Source organism: Zonotrichia albicollis, chromosome W (genome assembly GCF_047830755.1).
Source record: "Zonotrichia albicollis isolate bZonAlb1 chromosome W, bZonAlb1.hap1, whole genome shotgun sequence".
NCBI lineage: Eukaryota > Metazoa > Chordata > Aves > Passeriformes > Passerellidae > Zonotrichia > Zonotrichia albicollis.
This window is the reverse complement of record NC_133859.1, coordinates 19,042,432-19,066,361: the sequence shown is the minus strand read 5'-3', so window position 1 is coordinate 19,066,361 and position 23,930 is coordinate 19,042,432. Positions and strand designations below refer to the sequence as shown.

The 23,930-nt window shown below is 45.5% G+C and overlaps 1 protein-coding gene across 2 annotated transcripts in view; it reads left to right on the top strand.

Moving 5' to 3' along the window:
- The window catches only part of LOC141726935 (microtubule-associated protein 1B-like), a 150,218-nt gene that overhangs the window by 83,023 nt on the left and 43,265 nt on the right, over nt 1–23,930 (top strand). The gene's annotated exons all lie outside the window — the stretch shown is intronic.

Below are 23,930 nucleotides of genomic sequence, written 5' to 3'. Positions count from 1 at the left end.
CAACCAGCTCATTGGGTCTGCCCCACCAGTTTTCTAAGGGTTAAAATCTTCTTTAAATGCTAATGATATCATATAGTGGCTGGTGTTGCTGATATGCCCGTTCTATTTAGCATTCAGAGATTAGGGAAGATTGACTTGGATAACCACCCTGATACCTACCCCAGAGAACAGGGATGCTGCCCCAGAACCTGAGACAGCCCCAGAAACTAGTGATGCTGCTGCCCCAGAGCCTGACCCTGCCCCACAGCCCACATCAGAAATGAACTACCCAGATTGGGTGGGGGTTCCGTAGAAAGAGACTTGCGAAATGAGCCAGATGCTGAAGGAGCACATTTCCCCAGCTGGTGAGAAACCCTCCCACTGCCTCAAAGAGGGAGAGTCTAATAGTGCAGCAGTAGAACCCATAGATGTTACAACCATCCAGGTTCTAGCTGAACTGCAAAGGCAGTCACAGCCAGCAACAGTCCCCCCTGTGGAAAAAGGAGGTCTAAGATGAAATCAGAGCACCCAGATATTAAAGATAAGAAAGGAGGGCCCTCACAAGGGGAGCCAACGGTTGAGATCATCACGCAGTCCCTGACATATGAAAGTGTCCATAATCTGCACAAAGAATTGTATGATGGGGACGTGAGGCTTATACAACCTGGTTACTCCGGGTCTGGGACCTTATGGGTACAGGCATGCAACTGGATGGTGGTGAGGCAAGGAATTTGGGACCCTTGACCCAGGACACAGGTGTGGATCAGGTATTTGTCAGGGAGCCAGGATCCCTTTCCCTCTGGGAGCAGCTTTTAATGAGTGTAAGAGAGAGGTTTGTCCACAGAGAGAGAATGCGGAAGCACCATCATACAATGCGCTCGAAGACACTTGAGGAAGGGATCCAGCAACTGAGAGAAGTGGCAGTATTAGAGGTACTCTTTGAGAGGGATGGACAGCATGATAATGACCCCGAGAAGGTCAGGTGCACAGGGCAAATGTTGTGAAGTCTGGCAAATCTAGGGCCATCTCAATACATCACCTTCATTGCAACGATTATTGCCGACATCAACCCAGAGACTGGGTTCTGTCGCCAACAAGCTTAGGAATTACGAGAGTATGATCAATGGCCTGATGCAGGCTCATGTCTCTGCCATGGTAAAAGAACTCAAAGAGGAGTTCAAAGAGGAGATGAAGGAGATGAGGGAGGAGGTAAGGAAGATCAATGCAGCACTTTTAAGTCACAGGCCCCAAAGTCAGAGCCCAACGTCCCCCAGCTAGAGAGAGAGGGTACACCTCACAAGATGACCTATGGTTCTTTCTGTGTGACCATGGGGAAGACATGGGAAGGTGGGATGGGAAACCTACTTCTTTCATGGCAGCATGGGTGCGTCATCTCAAGGAGGGAAGCACTAATTGAGGAAGTTCCACTAAAGCGAAGGTAGCCTCAACCTCCCATGACTGAGCTGTCAGGTATGATCTGTCAGATCCCCTTGAAGGAACATCTAGTATGTATGCCCAGGAAAGAAATAATAGCCAGGGTTAGTGGGGCCCTGCCTCTAGCCAGCAAGAGGCATGGGAAAACTGGATCTTTGGATGGTGTGAAACCGATGGCCTGGCATATCAGAGCCACAAAAATATGATGCCTTAGTAGATACTGGTGCACAGTGTACCCTAATGCCATCGGGACATGTGAGGGCAGAACCTGTTTCCATTGCCAGGGTGATGGGGGGATCGCAGCAACTGACCCTGTTGGAAGCTGAGGTGAGCCTGACTGGGAAGGAGTGGCAGAAACATCCTATTGTTGTTACAGAGAAAAAAAATGAGGCCTTTGCCGGGGTCGAGCCATTTGTCGGTGAGGGGAGACTCAGACACTCAATATGAGTGATAAGCAAGTTCCGTTTATTGAAGAGAGCATCAGACACTTATACAGCGAATAATAAGCTTATGAATATTCTGTAAGCTAAGCAATCTATTGGTTAAACTATACCATCAACTCTTCCTCATTCCTTAGGGGTTACATGTCTCTTTTCTCATGCCTCTTTCACTGTTTGTTATCCTACCACAGCTAGGCCCAAGGACACTGTTATCTTGCAGGTGCCAGACTTGGAATTAGCCATGGTTTTGTACTTTTCTATTTTCTAGCAGCTAAATTCCCAACATCTCCCCTGTTTTTATTTTTTTTTAAAAAAAGAAAAGTTCTATGGGCTAAGTGTCAAACTCTTTGCAATACAAGAATAGGCAATTCTAACAGCTAAACAATATTTTCAGCTAGTAAGGTTTCTTGTTATGAATAAAAATCCGGTTAATATTTTTTTTGTGAGAAAGAGTTACAGGGACTAAGCCAGATCTGTCTCTGCCGGGATTCTTAGTGCTTTGTTATTGTAATACCGGGTCGTTGAGGCTTATCTCCTCTTTTGTATTAGTAAAAAGCCTGGCTGGGTGGAGTAGATGGCCCTTCCCCGAGGCTGTGCTCTCTTCCAGCATAGGGAAGACACCTGAGAGGGTGGGGGGGGTTATGCAAAGTGACTCCAAAGTCCAGAATGCTTTGTGGGACCCCGACTCCAGAGGCACAGAGGAAACCCCAAAAACAACGAGCCAAATAAGAGTTGAGAGACTAAAGTGATGTCTGGACGTGAGGAGCCGAGTGCTGAGCCTGCAGAGATGCTGAACACCTTGGGAGCCCCTCTCGCCCTGAGCAGAGAGTCGTCCCAACGTCGGGACTAGCCATCTGGAAAGCTCACAGGATCAACATCTGACGGGGACATCATGCCCTAAAGGCTCCCACGAGGACTGGATCCCCGGCTCTGCCCCTAGTGGACGGAGCTGCGCAAATCCTCCTCCTCTGAGTTGCCCTGGGAGACGCGACGGGGACTGCAGCCCTGCCGGGACGCCCAATCCTGAGCTGATCACTTTTAATAAAGGCATTAAAAAGGAGAAGAAGTCTCCTGGCCCTGTTTATTTCAGCTGGGGGCGCTCGTCCGGAATAGCCACGCCGCAAGAAGACTCAAGACTGGCCATCTTGGACTTCAGGACAGCTGGCTACCAGGACCAGAGGGATCGGCTCAGGAGCAGCGACACAGAGGAGCACCCGAGCACCAGATTGGTGAGAAAGCTGGTGGCGGGAGCGGGAGACGTGCGCATGTGTGTGTGAATGAGACGAAGGCCGGCAGCCGGACCTTCGAAGTCAGAGTAGACCTCTCAGTACCGCGTTTCCGGACTCCTGCGAAGGAGCCGGCCAGGAACAGGGGGCGGAGCTTGGAATTATCATGAGTGAGTCGTCTCCCAGGGGGGAATAAAGGGCCCCCCCCTCCGGGCGTGCGGAGGGAATATTTGTATGAGTGGCACACACCCAAAATAGGCCCTGACAGAGGGAAGTCAGGCAGATTTGTCAGTCCCGAGAAGGATTCGGGTAGCTCACAAGCCCTGCAGGCAAAAGGAAGTCCTGACACAGGAGCCAGGCACAAACCCCAGCGAAGGAGGCTGTGGTTTGCTTTTAAGTCCTGATACGGAGAAGCCTAAAAATTGGCGGGTTAGGCAAACTAAAAATCAGGCAATTGTTTTTCCTGACTCAGGGAGTCAGGCAGGACCCGGATTCTTAGGCCGAGGCTTCGTGTGTTCAAGTCCCGATAGATGTAAGACCTGACGTGGGGAAAGTTGGGCAATCTAGAGATAGGGCAGTTGTTTCGGTATACAGTCCTGAGCATCAGGCAGAAATTTGAAGTTTCAGTGGAGGAGGCTGAAGCTCCTCAAAGAAGGTTCTTTTTGAAATTACCGGTCAGTAAAGGCACCTTTGGGATGTTTTACTGTTGAGACCTGTAAAATGGGAGGGTGTATTAGTAAAAAGACCGGCAAGAGAATGAGGGATATACATCCCAATAGTCCCTTAGGAGAACTGTTGGTAAAATGGGATTCTATAGAGGCCACGGAGGGATTAGATAAAGCGAAAATGATCCATTATTGTATGGAAGTGTGGCCAGAATTAGAGATACAAGGAGGATGGCCTTGGTGTGGGACAAAGGATAAGTGGATGTGCCAGCTGTTAAATAATTATCTGACAGCTTGAGGAGATACTGATCCTGAGCAATTATTGTATGTAGCCTGCTGGTTAAAGAGCGCTGTTGGGGATGAAGGGGTGCGAATTTGTAAGGTACAGAGGAAGAAAGAGGGGAATGAAGGAGGGGATGATAAGACTAGTAAAAGATGGGATCCCCTGGATTATTTGCCTCCTTCTGCCCCTCCACTTTGTAATCCTCTTCTTCAAGCACCTCTAATGGAAGGTACGGTTCTTCCCCCGGCTGCCATCTCACTACCACCTGTTCCAACTCCTCCTTCTACCTCTTCAGCTTCCACTATGATAAACCCAGTATCCCCTCCAGTTCCTTCTGCACCACCACAAGTGCCTACTCCACGTGCTGCATCCTCCACCCCTTCTCCAGCTGCACTTAATATCCACTCAGGCTCTTCTCCCGCTTCTATTGCTGTCCCTTTACCTCCTCCTAGTTGGGGCACAAATGTCTCCTCGCCCGATAAACAGCTATCAGCAAATATACCTGCGGATGGGCAGAAAGTTCAGGGTAACCCAGATATCCCTCAAAGTAGTTTGGCATCTGAAGATGGGCCGTACTGTAGCACCAGATCCAAGACCTCCAAGGCAGAGAGACTCTTTCCCCTCAGAGCGGTTCCTATGGGAGGAATAGCAGGAGGTGTTGGCTTTGTGAATGCTCCCCTAACTGCTTCTGAGGTGAGAGGATTCAAGAAAGAGTTGGGGCATTTAGTTGAGGACCCAGTGGGCATAGCTAACCAAGTAGATCAATGTCTAGGTCCAAATATCTACACTTGGGGGGAGATGAATTCCATCCTGAGCATATTATTTTCCCCAGAAGAGGTCCAGATGATTCGGGCAGCTGGCATAAGAATTTGGGAGAAAGATAACCGTCCAGGCCCCCAGGTGCCATCAGGCAAACAGAAATTGCCACTAACGGATCCCAGCTGGAACCCTAACCAGGAGGAGGGGAGGAAGGCCATGATGGAATATAGGTCTTTGATAATACGGGGGATCAGTCAGTTCCCAAAGGAACTAACACCCAATTGGCATTTAAGGGCATGCAGGAGAAAGAGGAAGCTCCTGCTGCCTGGCTTAATCGCCTAAGGCGGAACTTCCAGTTGTACTCTAGAATAGACCCAGACACCCCAGAAGGTCAAATGCTACTAAAAGTCCAATTTGTTACCAAATCTTGGCCTGATATAAGGAGAGAACTGGAAAAGATGGAAGATTGGCAAGAGAGGGACATAAATGAGTTATTAAGAGAGGCATTGAAGGTGTATTTAAGGAGGGAGGAAGAAAAAGCAAAGGCCAAGGCTAAGATCATGGTTGCTGTAGCCAGAGAAAGTGCAGGGTGGGCAGGTCCACCACCAGGAGGAGGCAAGGATAGGCCTCTTGTACTGTCAGGTGCAAAAGGGATAGAGACACCTCAAGTCCCTTTGAGAGAACGACATTGCTATTACTGTGGAGAGCCAGGACACACCAGGAGGTTTTGTAGAAAGCTCAGTCTCGATGTGGCAATAGCCAGGGAACAAGATAATTTAGGGAAGATCCTTAGAAGTGACAACTAGAGGGTCAGGGGCTTTATACTTTAGGGGACCCGATGCAACATCTAGAAGAGCCTTTGCTAAACTTTGAGGTGGGACCCCTAAATGAGGAATTTGAATTCTTGGTTGATACAGGAGCAGATAAGTCCTGTCTCAACAAAGTAACATCTGAAGTTAGACAAAAACAGCTAGGCAGAAAGGACATCCAATAGCACCAAAACTGGCCAGTAATACTTAACTTGTAATAAGTGGTGTGAAAGTAAAAGGTACCTTATTGTTGTCTTGTTGTGTGTGTGAGAGTGAGTCACAAGAAAAGTCAGCCTCAACTTCCTGGGCAGGTGGGAAGGAGACAGTGGAAGTGTGTGTGTGACCTGCAAACCAGGCTTGTGTCCCCCGGGCGGGTGGGGGCTGTGACCAAAGTGTGTGTGTGTGTGTCCTGCAAACCAGACTAGTGCTCTCCAGATGTGTGAGGGAGCCGTAGCTGTAAGAGCGTGAGTGACACGCAGGCAGCCTCACAGGTGAATGTGCACCAGAGGCAACCTGAGTCAGGGCCCTTCCAAGAGGCCCAGAGATACTGAGACCTGTGGGCCAACCCCAAGGTAAGGGGGGGGCTACAGGGACCTGTGATTTTCTAGCAATAAGTTTGTGTCTTAAAGGTGTGGAGGAATGTGTGAAAGTGAATGAGAAATGAGAGAGTGAATATAAACGAATTAGAATAGAGGTAATGTAGATTGTGCATTACAAGTTTTACCACATCTCCTTAGAAGGAAGTGTATTGTGTAAAAGAATGGTGTAAGGAAAAAAAAAAAAAAAAGAGATAAAGTGTAAGGGGTTGAAAGAAGTATTTAAGCTGTAAGTAAAAGTAAGAAACAGAAGCAAGAGATAAATAAATAAGATCTTGAAAATAGAACAGAAAACCAGTGAATTAAATACACAGAAAAAATAGGAGAATAAAATACTTTTGGAGTTAAGTTAGCTGAGAAATACAACTCCTTCCAAAATACAGAGTATGTAGAAGTTGATGAGAGAAACATACAAACTATGGAAAAAGAGAAATTACTGATAACATTAAACAGAGAAGCTGAGTCTTGATAAAATCATTAAATAGCAGACCATTAATACCTGTGTTTGAAAGCCCGTTTCAGGTATTCTTCATTACTAAGACGGTTGGACTCACATCACTCTCACCCCTGGTATTGGACCAGGATTCAACACGAAGTTTTTCCCTCTGGCATTCTGGTATTGGACCGGACTGCACCCCATTCTTCTTCTGGCATTGGACTGGATTCCACCCCTGTCTCATTCTGGCATTGGGCCAGACTCTCAGTTTTTCCCTCTGGCATTGAGCCAGAGTCCACACCACTCACCTCCGGGCACGGGATAAGGATTCATCCACATCACAAGTTAATTCACCCGGGTATACTGAGATTTAAAGTTGACTCTCAGAAGGAAGAGTCAAAAAGACTGAACTGTATAGAGAAAAAATTGGTGTCAGAATTCTAATATTGCTTAAAATGTTTCAAAACTCTTTTGTGTAAATTATGTTGGTAAAAAGTTTAAGGCTATAAATAAGTAATTCTAGTTTAAGTTCCCCAATATACTTCTAAGGACTCCAGGTTAACCCTCTACAGAACACTCCCCTGGGGGGGAAACTAAAATTTGTAGGGAACAGACCAAGAGAGGCTTAACCAGAGAAGCGGGTAGAAGGGACTCTAAAGAGCTTGGAAGCTTCTCCTCCGTAAAAAAAATTCCCCAAGAGGCAAGGCCGGGTGGGCAGGCTGTGCAAGATGACCCATACCGGACTCTTGGGAAGGGTGGTACTGATGGCTATGATTGCTGGTGGTGGTCAGGGGAGCCCAGCTGAGCCATGCAGAGAGTGCTACCAACCCCTGTATGAGGAGGAAGTGAGCTCCTTGTTGAGAGTCCACATCAGTTCTAACCCTGATTGTGTTAACCTCTCCCAATTGGTCTTTTATGAGAAAAATAAGAGAGTGTATTGGATAGCCCAGAATACTGCCACTTTTAGGCAGCCACTCCTGGGAGAGTGCCCTATAGGGGAAGCCTGGTTGTGCTTTGAATGTGATGCTGCTGAAACAAGCTCAGCAGATCTAGTAAAAAGCAAAGAAATGGTGAAAATGGTAAGAAAAACTGTTTGTTACAAGTATTTATATGAGTGTACTGGAAAAGAGATAAACCCCTTTTGGAACACATTTCAGGGGAACTCTAAACCCCTAAGTTTGATCTCATCTGGCAACTGCATTGCTGAGGTGACAACACCAATTTTCTTATTACCCAAAGAAACTGGATCAAGTTTGGGAGTTCCTATATATAATGATTTAGGAGAAATTAAACAAAACCGGGAAAGTGAAATAGAAATTGAGAAAATCCAAAATTGTAAAAGCCAAGTTCAGATCCCAAAATCAGCGTTGAACAAAGTCATCCGGCTCCAGGCAGTATTAAAAATAAAGAATTCAATTATTAGGGACATTTCAAACGAAATAGAAAGATTGGCATGTGTAAATAATCAAGATCAAACTCCTACACTTGATCCCAGTGGGTGGGAGAACTTAGAGATTTTCAGAAAATATGTATGGGAAAAGGTGGTTTTTCTCACTGTGTGGAGACTTGGAGGATTGCTCTTTTTACTATGCTTATTTATCTGTTTTAGTAAAACAGTATTGGCTGTACAAACCAACCTGAAAAAACCAAGAAAAGTAACAAGGTTAAGTAAGCATGATTACCAAAGTGCAGAAGAGATTTACAGTAGATTAAAAAAAAAAAATTGTGAGTTGATGCTAGCTTAAGAATTTAAGCTCGATCAAAGAAAAAGAGGGGGGACTGTTATGAACAAAAATTCAGTTAATATTTTTTTTGTGAGAAAGAGTTACAGGGACTAAGCCAGATCTGTCTCTGCCGGGATTCTTAGTGCTTTGTTATTGTAATACCGGGTCGTTGAGGCTTATCTCCTCTTTTGTATTAGTAAAAAGCCTGGCTGGGTGGAGTAGATGGCCCTTCCCCGAGGCTGTGATCTCTTCCAACATAGGGAAGACACCTGAGAGGGTGGGGGGGGTTATGCAAAGTGACTCCAAAGTCCAGAATGCTTTGTGGGACCCCGACTCCAGAGGCACAGAGGAAACCCCAAAAACAACGAGCCAAATAAGAGTTGAGAGACTAAAGTGATGTCTGGACGTGAGGAGCCGAGTGCTGAGCCTGCAGAGATGCTGAACACCTTGGGAGCCCCTCTCGCCCTGAGCAGAGAGTCGTCCCAACGTCGGGACTAGCCATCTGGAAAGCTCACAGGATCAACATCTGACGGGGACATCACGCCCTAGAGGCTCCCACGAGAACTGGATCCCCCGGCTCTGCCCCTAGTGGACAGAGCTGCGCATATCCTCCTCCTCTGAGTCGCCCTGGGAGACAGGACGGGGACTGCAGCCCTGCCGGGACGCCCAATCCTGAGCTGATCACTTTTAATAAAGGCATTAAAAAGGAGAAGAAGTCTCCTGGCCCTGTTTATTTCATTTCTCTCTTATAAGGGATCTAAGCTAGGAAAACAAACCAAAAAGGCTATCACTAATTATAAGATATGCTATACGACAAATATAAAAAAGAATTCTATGTACTATAAAGCTTAAACAAAACTCAGGTGTGTTACTTTGCACACAGGTCATAAAATAAATGCCTATCATAAAAGCAAAAATCTAACATTACTTAAACTAAATAGCACTTAAAACACTTAAAGTATTTAAATTAAACAGAACTTAACCTTAATAGAACTTAACTGACTTTAAATTTTATACAACTTAAACCCAATGTAATTCAAACTCAACAGAATCTAACTTAACTTAAACCTAATATAATTTAATCTTAACAGAAAACTTAACAAAACTTAACCTCAACAGTATTTAACATTTAATGGCACTTAATACACAATTTAACTTAAACTACTTAGTAACAAATAAAACTTACTATAAAAATGGAATATAGCATTTAGTATAACTTACTTACAGGCCTGATTCTAAAATACTAAACTAACACAACTTTCTTCACGTGTTTGCTGCAGCATTTTTATACTTGAATGCACTTAAACATAAAAAGTTTGTTTAAGGTATATCTGTAAAAAATTCTTTTAAATTCAGTGTTTGCTTTTACCTCCACCACATTCAAACAAGGCTTAAAAAACACAAAAACATACTCATTACATCTTACTTATACAATCTTTTTAACACATCTTTAACATTTTTTTTTTTTAATTTTTCAAAATAGAACTTTAGTGTCCGGTTTTTGGCTGTTTGGATGGCCTGGAAAGGCCCGGGGTGGCCTTGGGGCAGCCCGCGTTTCAAAGGAACAGAAGAGGCTTCAGTTCTTTCCTCGGTCTCTGTGTTTATTAATTGTTTATTTAAAAGATTTTCTTTCAGCCCGACAGAGGTCTGCTCAGCAGCCAGGCATGAGCACACTCCCCTCCCCTCCGGGCGGTCGCCTATCTTTATACCCAAAGTTGCGTATACAATATTTATCATTTTTCCCCAATACCTTTCACCCTTATTGCCCAGTGCACTTTTAGTAATGACCAATCCCAAAGTGCCACCATCACCACAGAAGATGGAGGAGAAGAAGAAGAAGAAGAAGGACAGGACACGCCCCAATTCCTCCATCTTACTTCTCTAAAACCCCCTGTACAGAAATCCTAAACCCTGTGTTTCACTCTCTAACTAACTAATCCCCTCACCATTCACCCCGGTGAAACCCTCCTATCCTCATACAGGTGTCGTCTCCCGTGTAGGATCAAAGTCCAGCCACCAGACACTTCTGGCAACATTCCAGGACTCCTGAGCCCCCCAAGGGTGGTCTCGGTGACTCGGCACCTCAGTCCTGAGGTGCTGAGGTCCCACACTTTAGAGTTTGATGTTCCACCGATTAAAGTCCATGCTTCTGATGTTTAGAGTCTATGGTAATACCGGTGGCCCCAAGACAGCATAACGAATACTTGTGAGCGAAATTGGCCGAAATTTGTCTCCCGCATGCACTGCGCTGATTTCTCTTTCACAGTCGCTTCTAAGAAAAACAAAAGGGTTCTTCTAACTTAGGTGATAAACGCTGGTGCAATAGTCTTTGGTGTCGTTTGTTTATTTTCTAAGACTGAAGCTTTTGCCGGATGCGGGACGGAGGGAGAAGCGCTCCCGTTTGAAAAGCGCTCCGGTCCCGCGGCGGCTGTGTCGGAGGGGGCACCCCCCCGTGTTGGGCTCTTTGCTGCGTGCACTGCAGACACCGCTGCACCCGTGGCTGCGCGGGTCGCTTTCCCCGCGGCCGCTCGGTTCGCCCCGCAGCCGCCGTCGCTCCCCCCGCAGCTGCTCCTGCGGCGGCTCCCGCGGCGGCTGGCTCGGCTTCCCCCTCGGCCCCCCGCCGCTGCGCCCATGCCGAGTTTGGAGTAGGATAGCTTTGCAGGCATCCCGAGCCGCCGCTGCTGCCACCATCGCAGCAGGGTCGCTGATTTATTATGCGTATACTTGCAGTAGCAGCACCACAACGCACGTTTTTGCAAGTCTATATGCAGCAATCTCGGGAATTCTCTTCCCAAGTCAACAGTCTATAGTCCCCGCTTTTCTAAAAAGCATTTAAAAGGATTATATGCCGTTTGTCCCTGTATTACCTTTTAACTTGTTATTCACTTATCGCGCTGCAGCCTTTCCAAGCCTTTCCAGGATTTCAACGGCATTCAGTCAGCTGGGCTCTCCTCTTGAGGTCGCCAGGGCACCGAAGCTCACTCTTTCGCCCACTCTTTCGCCTTTCTCCAGGTCTCCTATATAGGGTCGCCTAAGGCAGGGCCGCTTTTTGTGCCTCCCGGGCTGCGTCGGGACTGACACCCAAATACTGCACCGACCGTGGCTCACAGGGGTCCATAAGGTCGCTGTTCCAGGCGCCATTTGTTACAGAGAAGAAAAAAATGTGGTCTTTGCCGGGGTCGAGCCATTTGTCGGTGAGGGGAGACTCAGACACTCAATATGAGTGATAAGCAAGTTCCGTTTATTGAAGAGAGCATCAGACACTTATACAGCGAATAATAAGCTTATGAATATTCTGTAAGCTAAGCAATCTATTGGTTAAACTATACCATCAACTCTTCCTCATTCCTTAGGGGTTACATGTCTCTTTTCTCATGCCTCTTTCACTGTTTGTTATCCTACCACAGCTAGGCCCAAGGACACTGTTATCTTGCAGGTGCCAGACTTGGAATTAGCAATGGTTTTGTACTTTTCTATTTTCTAGCAGCTAAATTCCCAACATATTGTTACCAGCGCAGAGGCCCCATGCATTTTGGGCATAGACTTCCTCCAGAATGGCTATTACAAAGAACCAAAGGGACTCAGGTGGACTTTTGGAACAGCTATGGTGGAGGCAGAGAACATGAAGCAGTTGAACGCCTTGTCTGGACTATCAAAAAACCCATCTGCAGTAGGACTCCTTAGGGTGGAACAGCAGCAAGTACCAATTGCCACCTTGACAGTGCACCGCTGGCAGTATCAGACAAATTGAGATGTTGGAATCCCCATCCACAAGATGATCTGTGAGCTGGAGAGCCAAGGGATGGTCAGCAAAACCCATTCACCCTTCAACAGTCCCATTTGGCCTGTGTGCAAGTCTGACAGAGAATGGAGATTGACTGTGGATTATTGTGGCTTGAATGAAGTGACTCCACCGCTGAACGCTGCTGGATATGCTGGAATTCCACTACAAGCTGGAGTCCAAGGCAGCAAAGTGGTACGCCACTGTTTACATTGCTAACACATTTTTCTCCATTCCTCTGGCAACAGAATGCAAGCCTCAGTTTGCTTTCACCTGGAGGGGCGTGCAGTACACCTGGAACCGACTGCCCCAGGGGTGGAAGCACAGCCCCACCATCTGCCATGGACTGATCCAGACTGCACTGGAAAAGGGTGAAGCTCCAGAACACCTGCAGTATATCAATGACATCATTGTGTGGGGGAACATGACAATGGAAGTATTTGAAAACGGAGAGACGATCATCCTGATTCTGCTAGAAGCCAGGTTTGCCATCAAGAAGAGCAAAGTCATGGGACGTACCCAAGAGATCCAATTCCTGAGAGTACAGTGGCAAGATTCTCACTGAGGTCATCAACAAGATCACAGCAATGTCTCCACTGACCAGCAAGAAGGAAACACAATCTTTCCTAGGCGCCATAGGTTTTTGGAGAATGCACATTCTTGAGTACAGCCAGATTGTGAGCCCTCTCTACCTGGTCACCTGCAAAAAGAATGATTTCCACTGAGGCCCTGTGCAGCAACAAGCTTTTGCCCAGATCAAGCAGGAAATCACTCATGCCGTAGCACTTGGCCCAGTCAGGATGGGACCAGAAGTGAAGAATGTGCTCGATTCTGCAGCCAAGAACAATGGCTTGTCCTGGAGCCTTTGGCAGAAGGTGCTTGGGGAGACTCAAGGCTGACCACTGGGATTCTGGAGCTGAAGTTACAGAGGGTCCAAAGCCGACTACACTCCCACAGAGAAGGCAATCTGTGGCAGCAGCTCTCTGGCCACTGAGAGAAACACAGCTTTCCCAGGCATCATCCTGGGAAAGGATGTGGAAAGGTCAGAGAAAAGAATGAGAAACAATTCTTATCTTAATAATTGTACCTGGTGTTGTGAAAATGTAGACTGTGTCACAGAGATTTGTTTACCAAAGGATTGTTTTTTAATTAGCCAGTGGTGATGGGTTTTGGTTGAAGGACCTGTCAAGTCCAGCTGTATAGTAACAGTATAAAAGAGCAATGGGTTTCTTAATAAAGAGATAGATTGATCAGCCTTCTGTGAATCATGGAGTCTATGCTAATTATTACCCAGCCAGGGGCCTGTTGCTACAGCACAAATCTTGGCCGCCTATAAAGGAGTTCAAGATGCCTTGGAGGTCATTGGCATGGAAGCACAACTCCTTCTGGCACCCCGACTACTGGTGCTGGGGGTGGATTTTTAAAGGAAAGGTTCCCTCTACTCACCATGCCACCGACGCCACATGGAGCAAATGGATTGCCCTCATCACACAGCGCACCTGTATTGGAAACCCGAATCCCCCAGGGATTTTGGACATAACTACAAACTGGCTGGAAGGTGGAAAATTTGATCTAAGTGATGAAGAGGAGCATGAACAAGTGACAAGGGCTGAAGAAGCTCCACCATATAACCGACTACCAGCAGAGGAAACATGCTACACTCTTCACTGATGGTTCCTGTCACATCAAAGGGATTAACTGAAAGGGAAAAGCAGCCGTATGGAGCCCCACACAACAGGTTGCGCAAGCTACCGAAGGAGGAGGTGGATCAAGTCAACTTGCTGAACTCAAGGCCTTTCAACTGGCCCTGGACATTGCTGAAAGAGAGAAGTGGCCAAAGCTATACCTTTATACTGATTCGTGAATGGTAGCCAATAGTCTGTGTGGCTGGCTGGAAAGGTGGAAAAAGGCCAACTGGCAGGGTAGTGTGGGAAGCCAGAACATCCCTCTGGCTGTCCAGGACGGCCAGGACCCCTGCCAGGGGGCTCAAAAGCCCTGACACGGAGCCCAAAACACCTGTGGTTTTGATTATGACCCGTGGAGCAAATTACCAACCTTGTATGAAGATCAGCAAGCCAAAACAGTTTAAGTAGAATATTAGTGAAGTTATCACGGGGTATGTCCTGGGGTGACATTATGATGTTTGTATCCCCATTCCTCTGTTCTGTGCCTTTAAGACCGGCTCTGAAGAGTGGAAGTTTTGTTTGGGTTTCTCTTATCAGGGACACAGAGAGAGCGTACATCGGGCTGTTTTTTTACTCTTCTTGCTTAGCTTGCTGCTTGGCTGGCTTGCTTTTCTGCTCTTGCTTCTGCTTCTGCTCTGCTTTGTCTCTGCTTATTAGTTAGTTTAGCCAAACAGTCCACATTCTGTCCTGGACTGTTTCTCCTCTCCTGTTTCTGTGACCATCTCGAACCTGCTCCGGACTGGGACCCGGGAACACCGAAGGTTTGGCTGCAGCAGTTGCCCCAGCGCCGGAGGGACTGAGAACAGAGCAACCACCCCCGAAAGAGACTTTCTGATTTTGTCATCTTTCTCAAAGCGGTGTCATCTGGTATTGTTCATTTTGTGTGCTGGGGGGGGTGCTGTGTCTGTCAAATAAACAGGTTCTTTCCACCTCTCTCCGAGGAATTTTTTTCCCTAACTGGTTGGGGGGAGGGGCCGTGTGGGTTTTGCTTTCTGGAGGGGCCCTCCTTTGCAGATTCTTTAAAAAATTTGCCCTAAACCAGAACAGGGTAGAAAAGAAGATTTTAGGGGTTTTGGTATGGGGGTTCAGGAGGCAAGATGGAGGAAACTGGGTGTGTCCAGCCTTTCTCCTTCTTCTTCTTGGCCTCCGTCTTCTGCTGTGATGTTGACCCTTACAGATTTGTCTAGAGTAGAAGCTCACTGTCTAACATAGGTGATAGGTATTGGAAAGTAATTGTCAACATTGTATACGTAGTTTTTAGTATAAAGACATAACACCACCCCGGGGGCAGGCAGTGTGCCTGGAACTGTCCTGCTGGATGGACCTCGGCAGGGCAGGAGAAAATTTTTTATAGATAAGATGCAATAAACAACCTTGAGACCAAGAACTGAAGATCTCCGATTCATTCTTCAAGCGCCTGGGCTGGGAAAAGAGACTTTTAACAATCTCAGGGTTGCAGTGACCCGGAAAGGCCCCGAGAGCATAGAGGAAAGCCAATCTGACCTGCTGATGAGTGGAAAGATATTGCCACTAGGGTAGAGAAGCTACCTGTGAAAGTCTGTCATGTAGATGCCCATGTCCCCAAGAGTAGAGCTAATGAGGACCACCAAAACAATGAGCAGCTAGATCAGACAGCAAAGACAGAGGTGTCAATGATAGACTTAGATTGGCAACATAAGGACGAGTTGTTCCTAGCTCAATGGGCTCATGATGCCACAGGTCATCAGGGCAGAGATGCTACCTATAAGTGGGCATGAGACCAAGGGGTGGATTCAACCATGGACAGTATTTTACAGGTTATCCATGACTGAGATGTGCTGAGATCAAGCAGGCCACGTGAATTAAGCCCCAGTGGTATGATGGGCGATGGTCCAAATAGAAATATGGGGAAGCCTGGCAGATTGACTACATCGCACTGCCCCAGACACACCAAGGCAAGTGCTATGTGCTGACCATGGTGGAAGCCACCACTGGATCATTAGAGACCTACCCTGTGTCCCACGCTGCTGCCCGGAACACCATCTTGTGCCTGAAAAAGCAAGTCCAGTGGAGACATGGCATCCCTGTGAGAATTGAGTTGGACAACGGGAGCCATTTCAAAAACGATCTTATTAACACCTAGGCCAGGGAACATGGTATTGAATGGATTTATCATATCCCTTATCATGCACCAGCTGCCGGGCTACTTAAGACTACCCTGAAGGCACTTGGTGGGGGAACTTTTAGAAATTGGGAAATTAACTTAGCAAAAGCCACCTCGATGGTCAACACCCGAGGGTCTATCAATCGAGCTGGTCCTTCCCAGTCTGAACCCTTGCACATAGTGAATGGAGATAAAATCCCTGTGGTACACATGAAAGGTATTTTAGGAAAGATTGTTTGGATTAGTTCCACCTCAGACAAAGACAAACCCATCCATGGGATTGTTTTTGCTCAAGGACCTGGTTACACTTGGTGGGTAATTCAGAAAGGTGGAGAAGCCCGTTGTGTACCAAAGGAAAACCTAGTTTTAAGTGAGAACTGTGTATAAAGTTTCATTGTGTAGAGTTTATTGATTTAGGTATGATGCATATGGTAATAGAATAAGGAGTGAATCATGTCTTAGGTTGGAAATGGGTGCGTGCATTCTATTTGCCATTTCCTAGAGGTGGGGTGGTTATCTTCTGTTAATTGGGCAGCTTTCTTTAGCTCTTGCACAGCCAATACTCCCTCCGGGGAGATATCTTCTGTTAATGGGCCAGTGAGTGTCACTGCATGACTAATAAAAATTACATTATCCCATTGTGAGATGCTCTACCCAGGGGGAGGAGCCAAGCATTCCTACCTGGATATAATCTGAGAATTGGAACACCCCAGCAGCCTTTGCCCACTGGATTCCAAGAGGAAGACAACATCCTTCTACAGGACCACTGTTTCAACAGAACCACACCTGTCACTCCAGGAGGACTGCAGCCACCATTCAATTGGACCGCTACCATACCCTGACCCACAAGGCGTCAGGTCGTATTCTGACTCTGTCAGTGGGTTTTTTTGTTGTTGCTGTTTGTACAATTGCATTTGTATTTTTAATTTTCCTAGTAAAGAACTGTTTTCCCTATTCCCATATCTTTCCCTGAGAGCCTCTTTATTTCAAAATTATAATAATTTGGAGGGAGGGAGTTTGCATTTCCATTTCAAGGAAGGCTCCTGCCTTCCTTAGCTGACACCTTTCTTTTCAAACCAAGACACGGCTATCGATAAAGACACAGGGTCTCCATGGTTTGCACACATGAAGCTGTTTATTGATACACAAAGCTGAGTTTATATACCTTTTCAGCCGTAGCTAAAAATAGCACAATTATAACATTTATGTAACTAGATAACATTGCTTAATTCAAAGCCTCGTACAAAGTAGCCCAGGTATGGATGGTCTTTCACAATTTCTGCAAGCACATTGTACCAAGCACACAGTTAAATTCTGCATTCCTTCTTCAGGTCTCTGCTTTCTGTTGCCAAGACTTGCAGCATCCTAATGCTAATATATCTACCTCTGTTATGAGTTGAAGAGTGCTCCCACCTTGGCTTTCTAGCTGTATTTCTACATTTCCCCTCCCTCCCTTCCTCCCTCCTCCTTTCCTTTCCTTTCCTTTCCTTTCCTTTCCTTTCCTTTCCTTTCCTTTCCTTTCCTTTCCTTTCCTTTCCTTTCCTTTCCTTTCCTTTCCTTTCCTTTCCTTTCCTTTCCTTTCCTTTCCTTTCCTTTCCTTTCCTTTCCTTTCCTTTCCTTTCCTTTCCTTTCCTTTCCTTTCCTTTCCTTTCCTTTCCTCTTTCCTTCATCACAGCCAGCCTCACCCATCATCCTCACCCCAGCTCAATGACTCATTGTGCCCTCAGGCAACCAAAGCCCTGACACACACGAAGTGCAACCCCATCAATCTGGTCTGGAATGAGTCCCCAGGGGTTCCCTTTGCAAAGCAAGCACAATCTTCTCCAAACCTTTGTCAGATAAAAAATTGGGTGACATGATCCATGTAAGCTTTTAGTTAATAGGTATAAGCTTTTATTTAATGTTGGAGCGGGGACATTTTTATTATTAATATCTGCAGTTATGCATTTGAGGACAGGATGTCATATAGACTAATGTTGTGCTACATTTTTAGCGAGAAATACTTTTCAATAGATACCAGGGTGCCAGAGATGATGCAGAGGAACTTGTGAAGTTATCCAATGTTAAGCCCTACACTGCTTTACACCAGCACTGTCCTTTCCCTCAGATCTTTGCTGAAGACAAAGGTGTCAGGGTTTACTTTCTAAATTAGTAACCTTTTCAAAGATCTGTTTATTAAATGACACCAAGATCACTTAGGAGCAAGTTCTGGTTGGTGTGTGGAGAAGCCCAGAAGAGAAGGGGCTGCTGGGTAAATCTCAAACACCAAGAGTAAGATGGCTCTGGAGCCCACCAAGGACTGTTGGTTAAAAGGCAAGAACAAGATGTTACTGGAGAAGGGTCCATGTAGGGGGAAGGCAGCACTTTTCTAGCACAAACATCCTTCTTCCATTCCCTGGAGACACAATAAACAAAAGACAGCATCAGCACAGGAGTGGGCAGGAACTGTTGACCTAAGGGTGATATGGTAAGTGGATAGAGATCACCCAAGACCCCCAAAGCCTTGGATCCACTTTCAGAAAGGTCTGAAAGAACAGACTGCTCATGAGAACTAATTTGCAGACAAAGCGACAAACCTGTGTCAGAGTGGGGAAGTCTGTCCATAAAAAGGTACCCCCAGCAACCCCAGAAAGTGCCTCCAGGACCCTGAGTATCCCAACACTTGCTTGCTTGCTTTGTATCTTTTTTTCATGGCCTGCAAGAGGACACAGTGAATGTGACAGCTACATGGTACTAAATATCATTTCCTTGAACAAGCTGTCCATTTGCTTTTCTCTTCCCACCTTGCTGATGTCTGCGGAATCAAGAGAAAATGCACAGAGTGACTTGGTGGAAAATAAATTATCTGGATTTGCTTTCTAGAAATTCTTACTCCCTGGTGTGAGCCTATTAACAAGTGTAATGAATTGGAAATCTGTGTCACATGGCCAAATCACTTCAACGCACATCAAATCAAGAAATTTGCTGAAAGGTTGTCCTGGTTCAGGTCAGAAGAAGGTTAATTTTTACATTTGCCAGAAGGGGCATGGCTGAGACTCGTGTTATTCTATACCATCTCACGTCATTTTCCAGGTATGGATGAAGGGATCCCTCCTTGGGTCTTGCAGCATGGGGAATGGAGCAGTTGGGAAGTGTCAGGGATTTCTGCATGGGAAGCATGTGTCATGGTTACAAGAGAAGAGTGCCAATATGGGTGTAACCAAACTGTGTATTCTACTCCCCTCTACATCATTTGTGATAAACTGTTAATGATGGGTCATTTCGTAGTAGCTGCCCAGTGCCCACCGGACCCCTAAGGCTACAAGCTGAGTGTTAAATAAGAAGAGGCAAACCCTGCAAGTCAGGGTAGTGTCTCTTTGTCTTTGCAAATGACTCAGCTATATGATATATATGATAACTTGCTCTGGGGAAGCACCAACAGTTACATCCATCCTGAGGGAGTCAACTCTGCTGATGGGCCACAATGGCTCAACAGCACCAGCATATAATAGGCAGCTGCAATGACCACCAAAGACTCAAAAAATATCCTATGACAGTATTACATCCTTCCATTGTGAAATTCCCTGCCCTGGAGGAGGTACTGAGCCTGCCTGCCTGAATCTGCGCATATATAATCTGGAGGTCTGGGGACTTGGAACACACCACCACCACCGCTGGACGTATCCAGAGGAGGATCAGAACTTCCACAGGACTACTGTTTTCACTTTGTTGATCTCATTCAGGTCAGACACACCGTCAGAGCCCAGTATTGACACATCAATGACAACACATATGAGAACAGTCAAAAGTTTACAATGTAATAAATAATGAACTGAACTCATGCATGCTATCCTTTTGTGGCCTGAGTGGGATTGTAGGCAACCAGTAATTTGTAGGCATCTGTGATTCTGTTATTTCTTTTTATGGCTTCAATATGGCATCAAGTTGCAACACAAGAATTGAACTCAAAAATGTATGGAGCCCTCTGCTGTTTATCTGAGTTCTCATTTGCCTCGGCAGGTTACCTCAGACAATGGTCTGATCTAAAACAAACACCACCAAAAAAGTGCTTCACAATAGACAATTATGATCTAATCTGCCTTAAAGGGACATGTATTTTTCCCTCTCACATCCTGAGATGCAGCCTAGAAGAAGAAAGGCAGTCTGGTAGAGACCTAGGCAAGTCACCTAGACTGGCCCATTGGCAAATAAGGATTGAGATCTCAGAAGCAGATAGGATTTCTGAAATGTGTAAACTGCGTGTTTACGTGGAAAATTTATCACCAGAGCTCAGCTGTGTTTTTAGGGTAAATGGTAGTCTTGCATTAGAAAACCGTGGAGGTTGCTTTAATTTCCCTTTCAGTCTTCAGAGAGAAAATATTGTCCCTTTGCCCTTTCTGCCAGAATCATTACATCACACCACATCATTTGCTGCTGCATATAGGTTATTCTGAATTTAATTTGTGTGGGAATGGCATTGACGGGGAGCAAGTTAGCACTGGTGTCCATCTGGAATGGCAGGAAGGACTGATGGGAAGCCCTCTGTTGAGTAGCTTGTTGCCTACAGCATACATCCCCATGGGCTGCTGTTGCAACAGCATAGCCAGTAAGACGCCTGTCAGTAGTGATCCTTGGTTAAACAAGACTTGAAGTAGGACTTGCTTTCTTTCCCTTGCTATTCATTTACATTTTGGTATTGCACAAAATTGTCTGCAACATAATCACCATAAAAAGTGGGCCCCATGATCAGCCTGAAAAGATCAAATGTTTAAGTAAGGAAATTTTTCAGTCACTTCTCTAGAAAATGTTACAGACACCATCCTGATCTCAATAATTCTACCATAAATGTCATCAATATTTGGCTGAGTAGGTGAGCAATAGGATTTCATGGCTGTGGGAACTAGGATGATGCACATGGAAATCACCCTTTAGGAACTGTAACATGGTATTTACTTCTTCTTTGTATTGGACTGATTCTGAATCAAGCAGCAGCCAAGTCTCCTTACTCATATCTGGTTTTAATTTGAAGCTTTACTTAATAAAATCAAGGATGAGGAAATACCTACAAACAGATAAATATTTTTTCCCAGAAGTCTTTAGATAGGATTTTAACATACTTACAGAAACTAGAGGTAGATACAATCTAGCTAGTCAATCACTTCTGTGCAACCTGGAAATGTCTTCCTTTCTTCCTTTGACGTGTCACAAAAATATTTTGTCTAATGTGTAGAGATAAGCTGCAAAAACTTGGTAGAGTTACTTTAAAACAACCCCAGACCTTCTGTGCATGTCTCAGATTCTCCCACTTCATCTGTAGTTTAATAAGTCTCGGTCTCTTGGCAGCTTGTAAAAGGCTGTTGCTGCTTTCTACTCCCACACTATATTTCATTTCTGTTTGATAAAATTCTTTCTGAGGGAGACTTTCCTTCATTCCAGCTGAGCATCTGAGTATCAGCCTGAGCAGTAAGCTTGAGTTACTCTTACAAAAATCAACTAACAGCATCCCACCCTGTAAGATAATAAGTTAAATATGCCAAGGAGTAGAAGAGGGAGGCAGTCACACATGAAGCTCTAAATAGACCCATTTACATGGTCAAGACGTCTATACTTGCCTCTGAAATTGTGCAAAGCATTTGACAATGTCACTCACGACATCCTTGTCTCTAAACTGGAGAGACATGCATTTGACAGATAGAACACTTGTCGTGGATAAGGAATTGATAGGATGGTCAGTCTCAAAGAGTTGTAGCCAATGGTTTGATATCCAAGTGCAAATCAGTGACAAGTGGCATTCCTCAGGGGTTGGTATGGGAACTGGTGCTGTTTAACATCTTTGTCAGTAACATGAACAGTGGAAATGAATGCACCCTCAGCAAGTTTGCTGATGGCACCAATTTCTGTGGTGCAGTGAACATGCTAGAGGGAAGGGATGCCATCCAGAGGGACCTTGACAGGCTTGAGACATGGGCATCTGCAAACCTCATGAAATTCAACAAGGCCAAGAGCAAGGTCCTGCACCTGGGTCAGGTCAATTTCAAGCAGAAATACAGTCTGGGCAGAGAATGGATTGAGAGCAGCTCTGAGGACAAGGACTTCTGGGGATGTTGGTGGATGAGAAGCTTGACACGACCCATCAGTGTGTGCTTGCAGCCCAGAAAGCCAACTATGTTCTGGGGTGCATCAAAAGAAATGTGATCAGCAGGTTAAAGGAGGTGATTTTGCCGTTCTACTCTGCTCTTGAGACACCCCACCTGGAGTACTGCATCCAGCTGTGGGGTCCCCAGCACAGTAAGGACATTGACCTGTTGGAGCAAGTCCAGTGGATGGCCACAAAAATGATTAGAAGGATGAAGCACCTCTCCTTTGATGAAAGGCTGAGAGACTTGGTACTGTTCAGTCTGGAGAAGAGAAGGTTCTGGGGTAACCTTCATGTGGCCTTTCAGTACCTGAAGGGAGCCTACTAGAGGAGTGGAGAAGGACTTTTTACAAGGGCATGTAGTGTTGCCTTTTTCTCTGATCCTAGAATTATGAGCCAGATATGGTTAAGGGATAAAAGGGTTTTTACCTTGATATTTAATAAGGATCCTTATGGTGCAACAATTCGTCAAAGTGGAATACACTGAAATGCACACATCTGGTATTCCACATTGCCTTAGATTGCAAGATAATGTGTGTATTCTATTTGCCATCTGTTTTGCCATCTGTTAGAGGTGTGGCAGTTATCTTCTGTTAATTGGGCAGTTTTCTTTAGCTCTTCCACAAACCAATTCTCCCTCTGGGGAGATATCTTCTGTTAATGAGTCATTGAGTGTCACTGCATGACTGATAAAATTACATCATCCCATTGTGAGATGGTCTGTCCAGGGGAAAGAGCCAAGCATTCCATCCTGGATATAATCTGAGATTCTGGGACACCAGGGCAGCCTTTTTCCCACTGGATTCCCAGAGGGGTAGCTGTCTTCTCCACTGGATTCCCAGAGGAAGACCAGGCCCATCTACACCACAACTGAACCTTCAGAGGAAAACTCCACCCTTCTACAGGATCACTGCTCCAACAGAACCACACCTGTCACTGCAGGAGGACTGCAGCCACCATCCAATTGGACTGCTACGAACATCCTGACCCAAAGGATGTCAGGTCGGATTCTTACTCTGTCAGTGTTTTTTTTTTGTTGATGTTTGTACTATTACATTTGTATTTTTTAGTTTTTCTAGTAAAGAACTGTTATTCCTGTTCCCATATCTTTGCCTGAGAGCCTTTTAATTTCAAAATGATAATAATTTGGAGGGAGGGAGTTTACATTTTCCATTTCAGGGGAGGCTTCTGCCTTCCTTAGCAGACATCCGTCTTTTTAAACCAAGACACACCTATACAGTTTTATAGACCTTGCAAATTAGCATATCTGACAAAGATTCCCAAATGCGAAGTTTAAATGAATGACGTGACATCTTCGTATTCCAAAGTATTTCCTCCAGATGGGGCTTGAACCTAGTTTACAAAATATGTTCCAGAGAGAGTCTTGATTTCTCAAGATAGTGTAAGGCTTTCCAGCCTCCAACTTTGAGGCCTTTAGTATGTTTGGTCTTCTTGCCTAGTAGAATACCAGGACTAAGCTGAGGCTGAGATATCAAGCTAAAGAATAGCTGTTGCATATAGGTAAAACCTTAGAAAGGAGAGGCCTTGTAAAATCATGGATCAAGCCTGCTACTTCAGCTAAGCAGAAAAGGACTACGGGAAAGTGACTCAGCTGAATTAGAGGTAGAAAAACAAGTTACGTAACCATTGTGTGTTCACATCACATTGTGGTGTATGGTGGTTGGTAGAATTATGTTTGTTATTATTTAAAACTGTGTAGCTGATAACCAGCTAATTGCTTTAAAAGGTTGGGTTTTTGAAACAAAGCAGCTCTCCTTTGCACCTGCCTGGGGACTCTACATCACTACAGACCCTCACCTCACAAATTACAAGTATGTATGCTAAGAATACTGAA